Source organism: Ochlerotatus camptorhynchus, unplaced genomic scaffold (assembly GCF_037179485.1).
Source record: "Ochlerotatus camptorhynchus isolate MF236.1 unplaced genomic scaffold, CSIRO-AGI_Acam_v1.1 ptg000321l, whole genome shotgun sequence".
NCBI classification, from domain to species: Eukaryota; Metazoa; Arthropoda; class Insecta; order Diptera; family Culicidae; genus Ochlerotatus; species Ochlerotatus camptorhynchus.
Window position 1 is genome coordinate 189,097 of NW_027040809.1, and position 11,674 is coordinate 200,770.

At 40.3% G+C, this 11,674-nt stretch overlaps 1 pseudogene; it reads right to left on the bottom strand.

Annotated features, from left to right (window-relative positions):
* Positions 1-9,216: 9,216 nt before the first annotated feature.
* On the bottom strand, positions 9,217-10,896 carry LOC135707864 (uncharacterized; annotated as a pseudogene).
* Between the last annotated feature and the right edge of the window lie 778 nt (positions 10,897-11,674).

Below are 11,674 nucleotides of genomic sequence, written 5' to 3' on the forward strand. Positions count from 1 at the left end.
TGGGACTAGCAATCATCCTCAATGTGTAAAAACTGGTGATCTTAAATTAGGCAATACCAGCGCCGGCCACGCCCGTACACAGGTCAAGAAAGGAATGGGAAGGATTGTGTTGACATGACACTCGCTTTGATGGAAGCCGAGAACACCTCTGCATTTCCACGAGGAATCACTGGGATGTTGGATAAGAGGGTTGGGTGTGCAGCAGGGTTCGTTTTGGTAAACGATAAGCTGAATTGATATCCTAACGATCATATAACGCGAAGGAGCTTGGGATTAAACCCACGGTCTTCTGCTCAGTAAGCAAAAACGTTTGCCACTAGGCAGACGAGCACCTTTTTAATCACCGAGTTGCTGTTATTACCATGTAGTCATATTAACAAATAAAACGATTGACGAATCTTGAATGTGGATGGGCCTGAGATTAGACTCATGATGTTCTGCTCAGTAAGCAAAAACGGTTGCTCTAAGGCCACCGAGCCCCTCATATCACATAATACCGTTGCTCAAATTTGTGTATCCATTCAAACCCGGAACCAACGACAACAACGAGTTTCGCAAAATACACGATACACAAGCGATTTTACCATAAATCTCTTTGATATGTAAGGACCTGAGACCGCGTTTTTCTGCTCAGTAAGCAGGCCACTGTAACCGACGATCTTTCAAATCCGAAAACTAAAAACTACGAAAAAGTACTTAGGCCTTCATTAAGTTCCACTTTCACGCGACGTTCAAAAATCCAAATCTGGCCAACGCCCACCTAAACCTGTTCTAATCCACCTGAAATGACTAACGAATGGAAGACTTTGACTACCCAGCCATGCAATAGTCTCATTCCGTGCCTTATGGCAACTTGATGATTCTATTGCGCTCATCTTTTGGCACCACCCAGGGGAGACTTGGTCCTGTACCCAATGCTTAACTTATCTCCATTCCACTCAGCTACTCGCAATTTCTTGTGATATAGTGGGCGGAATATTACATGAGACAATTAAATGCAGACGTCTTTCCAAATTTGGCAGATCGACAGGTAATCGGTGAGTTACCACGATAGTTGCTATTCAACAACTCGACAACGTTCCATCGTCAACACCTGCTATGAGAATTTCCCATTGCAGACGCCAACGAAATGACGTTATCGAGCTATCGATCAACTACCCTGGTTATCGCCTGGTACATTATAGCACGATGCTAGGAGGTGAACCGGAAGAATCGATGAACTACCTCTCCCCCCAAAAGACATCCCATCGAACAAGATGTGGGAGGCTTGGAATTCTTATATTGACAATTTCGAGATTGCCCTCTCCCTCAGCAATGCTCGGGACCCAGTGCACAAAACGCAGCTACTTTTGTTCTCCATGGGGGTGCAGCTGCAAAACATCATTCGAGTGGCAAAGCTTCGTCCCAGCTTATCTCGGCCGGATTGATACGAAGAGTTAGTCAGAAACGTTGACGAATACTTCAGGTCGATGACCGACACGGCCGCAGAACACGAGGCATTCTCAAATATGAGGCAGTAAAAAGGAGAGTCAGCAGTTACATTCCACGCACGGTTGAGGCTACAGTGAGTCTGATCAAGAAAAGTATGTAAGAGCGCAATTGAACCAGGAAATAACCCGGGCTGCTCGAATCTACGGACATGACATCAATTGCATTTTTTTTTATAAACATTATGGTGGGGCTATGATGTTGGTAAAATTAAACCTGACAGCATTCAGTAATTCATTATCATTAATTTTGGTTAAAAAAAAAACTTGTATAACTGTTATACCGAAGGAGAGGGAAGATATGAGATGAATAGTAACTAGGTAGGTCATGACTAGTAGTACTATAAACAGAGATTTGCGGAAATATTATCAGACGATTTGGCAACGTGATATGTTCTGTTTACAAAAGCTGCCAACACTTGCCACGGAGCAAAATGTTCCAGCTGTGTGCGTGACTTTATCGTTGTCTTCGCTATGAGTTTATTTGAATTCTCAGTGAACTGGTGAACTATTTTTGCCATGCTTTGCCCTAACCACGGTCGTGGAACTGCAACAAAGTGTAACAATGTGAGTTTTTACCGGTTTCCAGAAAACGCTGCACTTCGCGAAAAAAAAAATGTCGGACTGCGGTCGGAGTTTTCCCTAGTGAAGTCTATGCGTTCGTGTAGTATATGTTACAATGATAATTATTTGGTGGTAGCTAGTTAAAATTTAATGCTTCTTACAGTACCACTTCGAGCACAAGCAATTTTTTTTTTGCTAAATTAATTAAGATATGTTGCTGGATAAAAAACAAAAATTTGTACAGTTTAATTGCGCACTTCACACCAAACTGGACAAATAAGCTCGATTTCACTTATTAAAAAGGGTGATAAAAGTGCGTATTTTCTTCTAATCATCTTGCACTCATTCCTTATTATAAAGAAGCAATAAGTGCTCCAGAGACAAGGACGGAATCGTGCATTTTATCGCACTTTTTGAATTTTTGGGACTGTCCTGTTGCAGATGCAATCAGCAATATAATCCGAACTGAAAAATCTATTAAATATATCCATTCACAATGTATTATCTAATTGTTAATCATGCGTAAAACTCTCTTTTGTCATACCCATTTTACTGCTTTGACACATATTTGCTTTTAGTTTGAATTTATTTCCCCCCGATTACAATACTTTTCAACTCAATAAGAAATCCTCTAAATATTTTCTAATTAGAATGCTCTTTGGCTCACAGTTTGACAGTTCTCGCTGCTCGATTGGCTCAAAATGGCCGCTTTTGCGAATCTCTCTACATAGGATTACTACTTTTCATACACATTTCCTGACAGTTGGTGAAAGGTCATTTGGATTCAAGCTGCTGCACGGGTAAGTTTGAAAATTAATTAGCTGCGTCGTGGATGATTTGCCCATAATTAATATCGGCAGATTCTCACACCTCCAATAATGCAGGTTCGTGGGAACTTACTTTAGTGCATGTCGTATTACTTCATCACTATTGAGAAATGATGAAGTATTCGATTTTTTTTAACAGTTGTCTACTAATTGAAAGGTTCCGCTATTTATACCCTTCGGAGTGTTGGAACACCCTCCAAAGGTCCGCCGCTTTGTCAGTCAAAATTGGATACCTTAGCAACAACATTAAGGAATAACACCAATAATGACCATAGGCGTAACCAGGGAAGGGCGCGGGGGGGGGGGGTTCGACTGCCCCCTAGACTCAGTAACACAAAGGTTTTCGAGGAAATGGCGTTCGGTGAAATGGCATTCGGCCAAATTTTCCAAAGTAATTTTTTTCGCCCCTCCCTAGCTCGAAACCTGGCTACGCCCTGGCTGACCATGCATCAGAACCCTAGTCTTAACCACTTCAACCTAGGGAACAACGAATAGATGATTAGGAATCATATTGATGAAGACTAACAAACTCATTTTTCCTTGTTTCAAGATCATCCTCGGTTGACAAAGCCGAGTCTTGTCACTAATAACAAGACATAAAAAGTATCAAGGACTAACATGTGTTCCTTTGATTGCTGATAAATCTTGCTCCCCTACTTTGAAGTTGTGAGGACTACGATTCGGTGGTAGATCTTATACCAGCAACGCTCCACGTAAAGATGATCTACCAGGCCAAGTTAAAAGACTGAAACGTCGGAGATTTAATATATTGTAGTTTATTGAACTGAAAAGATAATACACGAAAAATGAGTAGTTTTAAGTTCTACGGCGAGCAGACAAGTTGTATCTGTTCCCTAGTTATATTTAGAAGAAATTGAATTTTGTGTGTATTCTCAAATTACACACAATTATGGGCTCTTCTTAAATGAAGCACATGGATGGGCGAGGGTGCACATAAAAAATCAGTGAGCAACTAGCTTTAAAATTACCATGACCAGGGCAGGCAAATTTCATTTTCAATGAAAGATCTCACGCGATATTTACAGAGATCCTTCTGTCACTATCATTGGATGAGAAAACGATGATAGAGATTTTCTTCAAAATATCATCGAATTTTTTGTCAAGACAGAACGTGACAGTGTTGTGATCATCGTAATTACTAGCTCATAATGCTATTTAACTTACTTGTGCCGAGGAAATCATAATAATATATTCACTCTACCGATTACATACGGTTTTTTGCTTAAATTCATCTAAATCAGTTAGAAATGTTGATGTTCAAACCATAAGAATTATTCTCATGAGTGCTTGATCATTGAAGAATGACAAGAAAGCTATATGTAGATTCGTTTAGTGATAGTGAGAGGACCTGTTTTCTCATCGTCACATGCAGGCCGTGATATTTACCAGCTCTGACAATGACAGCTCTGGTTGAGAGATTGAGCTCATGAGAGAGCGAATTGTGTGAGAGATATAGTTGCTTACGCTCTTGGTAGGAAGCTAGTTTTTAAAATGTATGGGAACGAACTGTCGTCCAAGATGGATGTATCTCTATGTACTTGGTCATATGAATTCTTGACTACTGCTTGAGATTATTGGATTGACTTACTCTCTTCTTCCATCCTGAATTTCAACGATGCCTACTAAGGAAACTGCGCCATTTCTGGGAAAAGTCTACATGGGAACTACTTAATGGCTGGTGTAATCTGATAGAATGATAAGTTCAAATATTCTTTAATTCCACATCCTCACGTCCCTTCCAGAATCCCTCTGAAAAAAAATCCTTTTCTCACTTCATCGGAATCTCATCAATCATTTCGGAAACTGGTTCATAATTCCTCCGCCTCTGGCAAAACACACATATTCAATTGCTAATAAACGCCCCCTCTCCAATCTCAGCCGGCAATTTCAACCAAGGCGAGAAAAAGCAAACGCACATTCTCAAAATATGTTCCATCATCATCATCATCGGCCTCAATCTCACCGTCGTCGTGCTCCAAATCTTTTCCCATTCAGCAGAAGCAAATCTACTAGAGAAGAGCCTAGGAACTCACCGAACCTTTTCGCATTTGGGCTGTGATTATAAGTTTGGGTTGCGGGGGTGGTGAGTCGAATTCATAAATTCGTCGTGGGCTTACTAACCCATTTCCTCGGCAGCCAACCGCCCCCGCCCCCCAACTGATCAAAACCAAAGTCGTGTGTCGTACTGCACTGCTGATTGTGTGAAGCGCTTTCCGCAATTTTCGGGGATGATGAATTGATGGGAAAATAATCGGATCATAGCTTGATCTCAAGCTTTTCTAGTTGGTGGGGGTGGCAGAATTGAAAATGTCTGCTTCCGAACATGCTGAGGATGATGAGCACTGCTGGAGACGAAGTCAGTTCCCATTGGTTGCGGGCGATGCACTGCGTTGGAATCAGGTTGAGTGGGTGAGGAGAGTTGATCAAAAATGATTCCAGGGAAATCAATTGACTGAGCGATTCCTGAGAAATCATACAAAATTCTTGTTCTTTTTTTTTTCTCAGTTGAGAACATAATATTATTCCGGCCATGTGTGCCAACGAACGAACCCACCCGTAAACCGAGAGGGCCTGGGAATCCAGCCAAGTCTATTAAAATTTCAATATTGGTGTATGCACAAGACACGTTCCTTGCCATCCGTTCTCCAGCCCGGCGAATGATTGATTGCTTCGGGAAGCTTGTCTGATTTCAAGCGGAATTCGTGATGACTATGGATTTCCGTGTAGGTACCGCACTCGCGGAACAAGATATTATGGGAGGAAAAAAAGCATACATATGTGCTGTGCCCGGAATAGGCATATACCGTAAAGCACCGAAATCGGGACACTTCGTTCGCTAATCCGAACGCTTTTAAAAGTTGATCATCTGTGCCTAGCATGCTCAATCATCATAGTATCGTTTAGAATCTTCACACATATCTGTTATGTTGCAAAGTAGATGTGGTATTTAATTTTTTAAAAAAATGTCAGTATTAACGAACCGTGTGGTATTCGGTACACTACGGTATAAGGCAGGCATAGAAATTTTGATCGCAAATCAACGTGAGTTGGAATAATTAGGGCGAATGGTGAATACGTCTAGCTATCCCATTTGTCGCCTGTTTGGCTCATTTGTCAGAGAGGGGTTCATGATTATTGAAATTGGATGCTACACGATCTTACTTGTGAAATATTTGGAACTTAGCTGTGTCTAAAATGGAATCTTTCTTAAATATTTTTAGATGAGTTTTTCTGAAAAGGCATTGGTATAATCATCCTTTCAGGGATTCTTACATACCGTAAAACGGGGACAAATTGATAGCTGCTTTACGTAAATATCGAAATAAATTTGTTCTAAAAAGCACAAATGGTATTAACCCTCCAGTGCCCATAGTCGCCTATAGGTGATACATATTTTGTTTTGCCTGTCAAAAATCAAGTTCTTAATCAAACTTAATGACTCTAGTTGCAAATGAAAGCTGATTTGCCATGAAGCGGTCCAGATTTAATCCAAGTGGCCACCGGGAATCCGTTTCAAGCAAAATAGGCCATTTTATTTCTTTAACTGAAACAGGAAAGCAAATTAACTTAACGATGCTAACTGAACTTCATTTGCATTGTCGTCAGAAGTGCTTGGCATTTTTCAGCCATACACAATAATGCGGCAGCGTATGTTCCGGATGATCTGATTTTTTCGAAATGATAATATTTTCGTGAATCCTTGATATTCCTGATATTCTGAAACGGTTCCTAAAAGCTTAGTATGTACATTGGTCAAAAAGACGTATTAATCATGACAAAAATGTTTGCGCTTAAGCCATTAGATTTTGCAGCACCGGTGGTGTAGTGGTAAGCGTAATTGCCTCTCGCCCCAGCAGGCCTGGATTCAATCCCAGTCGGCGCCACCGGGATGTTCTGAGGCATAACATCTCTGATCAAGTCTTCCTTCGGAATGGAAGTAAAGCCATCGGCTCCCGGTTCATGAGCTGATGGGTCGATAGGTAGGGTCCAGGTGTGGGAGCTGCCTCCCTGGCGTCGGTAGCATTGGTGGTCAACACGGAAAACAAGATCGACGGAAAATCTTTTGATGTGAGGTTATTGAGGTGAATATGTCAACTTTTTAACTATTTGAGGTTGACCAGTTGGACAAAGTTGTAGAACACCTTATTTAAATCAACTTTGCTAGAGACACAAAATGTGCATGTTCTCGTTTTATACTGGTTTAAAAAAGTAACTTAGGGTGACCCCTAATACTCTAAGCTCCGGGCTATAATCGAAGCTCAAATTTTAAGTTTCCATGCCAATATCTCGGCAGTATATTGAAGGATCATTGAATTTCTTTCACTAATTGAATATTCCAGGTGTCTAGATTTACTGCAATGGAAGTTTTTGGAAAATGGTGTTGTCTACTTTTCTCTAGAGCCAGACGATACATTCCCAGTTTTTTATACACCTAGTTAAATGTGAAATAGCTGTACTGAAGTTGAAATTAAGTAACCAACTAGGGTAAATGACCCAATAGTGGAGGAGCTAAGCACAACAAAGTCATATATTTTGTTTTTTTGACAAAATGAAATGAATATTGTTGATGTTTTCTATCATTTTCTATTCAAATGGATACTCTTTTATCATTTTTCAACATAAAACATGATTATTGAAAGATTTTGGGGATGTAATTGTCAATAAAATATTGGATGTTTTTGTTCCTATAGTTGCGATAGTGTGCCTATAGTTGCGCATGGGTGTTCCTATAGTTGCGGTAAATAATAAAGTGTTAAAATTATGGTACTTTCTGATATTGATCAAAAAGTTTAATTCCGTGTTAATGCTAGCACAGGATAAGAATCGTTGTCTTAAACAATGTCTTAAAGGGGCTGTTTAAATATTACGTAATACTCTAAGGGAGGGGGAGGAGGTCTGCCAAAATGTTACGGTCCATACACAAATTTAAGGCTTCCCATACACAATTTGTTACGAAGGGGGGGGGGGGTCAACAATTTACAATTTAGCATTATATAATATTTGAAGGAACCCTTTGTAAATCAATGGAACATTGCATTAAACTGGACTAAACGAATTAAGATATAGTTATCGGTACATAATTCCAGAGCTGTGGTCCAGAGCTCGTTGTTGGAAGTTGGTTCTGGTTTTCTTACGAGTAAACATAGGAATGATAATTTTCAAAAAATGCATTAGGCTAGCCGATATAAGGAGGGGGAGGGTGGGAGTGGTGGTGTAGGTGGTGTAGGTAGTGTTGTGCAAAACCCCAGTTCGAACCAGATCGTAAAATGTTAAATAAACGGAAAAACATTTTTAATTGATATCCATTAAAAAGTGTATTTTAGCCATTTTGTGGAATATTAAGGAAATTACAGTATGAAGCAATTCATGTTGCTTGTTTACAAATTAGTAAGATTCAAGTGCTTGAACAAATTTACTTTTTCAGGTTTCGCACGTTTTGTCGCTGCTGCTACTTCTCGATTTTCTTTTCGCAGATTTTCACGCTCCTGCTTCCTGATTGCCGCTTCCTGACAATTTCGTTCGCGCATTACTGCTTTCAGTTTTTCAGCTTCAAGTTTTTCCTGGGCACGTTTCTCAGCTTTTTCGTTCTTCAGCTCACGTGTGGCTGCTTTCAGTTTATCATTTTCTTTCTTCCTTTCAGCACGCCTCTCAGCTTTCTCCTTCTTCTCTTGGATTACGTCCATCTTCTCTTCCTCGATTCGACGCATCTCCTCCAAGCGTTCACCAGCCGTAAGCACAGGGTAGAATTTGCGCTTATAATTGCGATGGGCACGATTTCTTTTCGGAGTTTCAGGACAGTTGAGGTAACCTGAGATGCTCATCTTCCTTTTTACCCCTCCCTTATCGTTAGTTATGTCCATCAATACATGTTTTTCTTGTTCATTCATGTATGTACCGACGACGTGTGGTGACTCCTCTGAGTATCCTGAAGTATGGTTGGACGTGTCATCCAGATAGCACAGCTCACCAACAGTTTGCAAAGATGTTTCTTGTCGCTGTTCAAAAGATAATTCTTCAGCCACCACCACCATCTCAGCTGGAAATAAAAGCTCATAATGTACCTGTTTCGAATAATGCATTTATTTTAAATTTACCTGATGCAACATTTTTAAAGTCTACAGGGTGTGTAGTGCTATCAGAGTTATCGGTACATAATTCCAGAGCTGTGGTCCAGAGCTCGTTGTTGGAAGTTGGTTCTGGTTCGAATGGGAAAGAATCGTTTTGTTGAACCTCAAATGATTTCTCAAGAGGATTTTGAAGACCAACTGTAAATAGTTAACAAAAATATATCACAATTAGATTTTAATAAAGATATATCAAACAGTACCTGGCTGATCTTGGATTTGCTCCTGCGTGGAAGTAGATTGGTTAACATCAGCGTACTCGAAAAGGTGATTTGAGGACTTAGCTTCCGATAAGGTGAATGATAGAGAGGAGTGATACGGTTTAATGAGTTTCTCGTAAAGGTTTCTGATAACAACCTCGTCATCACTCAGTTCTTCGCAGCTGGTTATCTTATTCAGACGTTTTTCTCCAATGTCCTCCAAGGCGAGCTCAATGGTCTTGAATGGAATGACGTATGAGTCCATAATATACGAAGAAAGTGTGCTGTTATTCTCGACAATTTGTAATTCTTCGTGCTCGGGGGATGTTACATTAGGAGGGTTCAGCTCCTGAGATACATTCGGATTAGGTGCAGGCGTAGTGGACCTTGCAATGCACTTGCTGTAGTCAATGCTGTTGGGATCAAACGGCTGTAGTCCACAAGCTTTGAATCCATTTATAATGCTGTTTGCCACGATTCCACGCTTCATAGCCTCCTGGAGAACCACCGCGAAGTGGTTTAATGTGAACATTTCTCCGTTTTTCCTGTCCTGCCACTCGGAAACTGCTGCCTTCCAAGTGTTTTTTAATAGTTTGAAAATTGCCACATCAGCAGGTTGTGTAATTCTTGTGGTATTAGGATATAATACTTTAAGTATTATTCCTAAATCAAGACACAAATCAGCCACATCTGCTGCCATGTGTGATGAATGTCCGTCAACAAAATATATAACCGGAAAAGTTACTCCTTTCTTCAAAAGAAAAGGATAAAAAACCTTCCGAACGTACAATTCAAAATTGGAGGCATCCATCCATCACTTAGCGCTTTTTCCAATGCCCCAGTCCGGTGGAAAAGTCCGCAACAAGTCTGCACGAATTCTTTGCATTGGCAAGATGATATTAGGTGGCACAATAGAGCCGTCCGCACCAAAACTGAACATCACGGTTATGTTCGTATGACTACTGGCGTGTTCGACTTCGTAAACATTGTGGCTCCCACGAGCAGCCAGCACTGCTTTGGTTTTGGGGTGCAGGAAGAAAGAAGTCTCGTCACCGTTGTAAACCCTCGATCCATCCTGAAGGATTTCCAAAAGACCTCGTTCTTCCAGATATGACGTCACTTGAGCAAACCAGCCACGAATGTCGGACTCGGAAACCTTAGCGCTAGCTGCGGAAACTGCTTCTGGTGTTCGCAACGTGACGGTTTTGTGTCTCTTGAGGAAACTGTTGAACAATTTACGACCTTAAATTGCAATTACATACTTTTAAACTGAAACAACATCACGAATACAACACAACTTACCGGGAGCATTATTCCGAAAGGGATTTGGCCGCGAGGTAGAATCAAAGAAGGATTTGATTTTCAAATACAATGTCTTTTTCACGACAGGAAAACCTTTTCGTTGCATGTCTTTAATCCAGTCCACAAGCTTTGCCTCCTCCTCTTCCGACAGCACTGTTTGAGGGCCTTTTCGTGTCTTCTTGCTCCATTTATCACTGAGCCGGAACCGGATGGTGGATTCAGGAATGCCAAAAGATAGCGAAGCGCCGTAAATAGTTTCTTTCCCGTTTTTAATGCTGAGAATGCATTACCTCACAGCGTTCTCGTCGTACTTCCGACGCTTCCGGATCGTTTTTTTCTTTTCCGGTTCACGCTTCTCATCAGATGCCATTCTGAAAAGATATAGATATTTCAGTACCTATACACAATAATTACAATAAAATCACTCACTTTCACAACTTAGATAACTCAGAACTGCAAAAATATAATAATTGATACGCACCGCAAACGAATGGAAGGTAAACAAACGCTGAAGAAGTGACGAGCAACTTTGACACTTCTTCAACGTTGCACTGCAATATCATGAAGAACAGGTACGGCAATGCTAATCAATCGTCTCCTTCATTCTCCCGCTGTTCTTACGTAAGGATGAGTGTGACGTCAAACTCGTCGTTACGTTAGAACAGTGGGAGCAAGAAAGTGATGAAACATTTAGATGTTGAGACCTGTTTTCTATTACATTGCAGCCGGAGGCGCAGAAAATAACACAACTACAGGAACGCAGAGTATTTGGTGTTCCAATAGTGGAGGCATACATTTTTAGATAATATTATCAATAATGTGCATATTTCACGGTTTTATTTAATTCCTACGATAGTTTATCATGTGAATGGACATAGTTCTTGCAAATATATGGAATAGTTTTATAATAATGGCTTAAAATGTTGTGAGAAAATGTAGCGAATACATTAGTGAATGAAACAGTTTGGCTATGGCATATCAAAATAGTATTTTTTAAATAACGTGTGTGTTTTTTTTTGTAATCCGGTAATTGTAGCAACATACGTAAATATGTTTGATTTATGTTTTATTCATTATTAAGTTAGAGTAATTCAATTAATTGTAATCAAATTAATTGATTTTTATGCGGTATCGCAACTATTGGTACT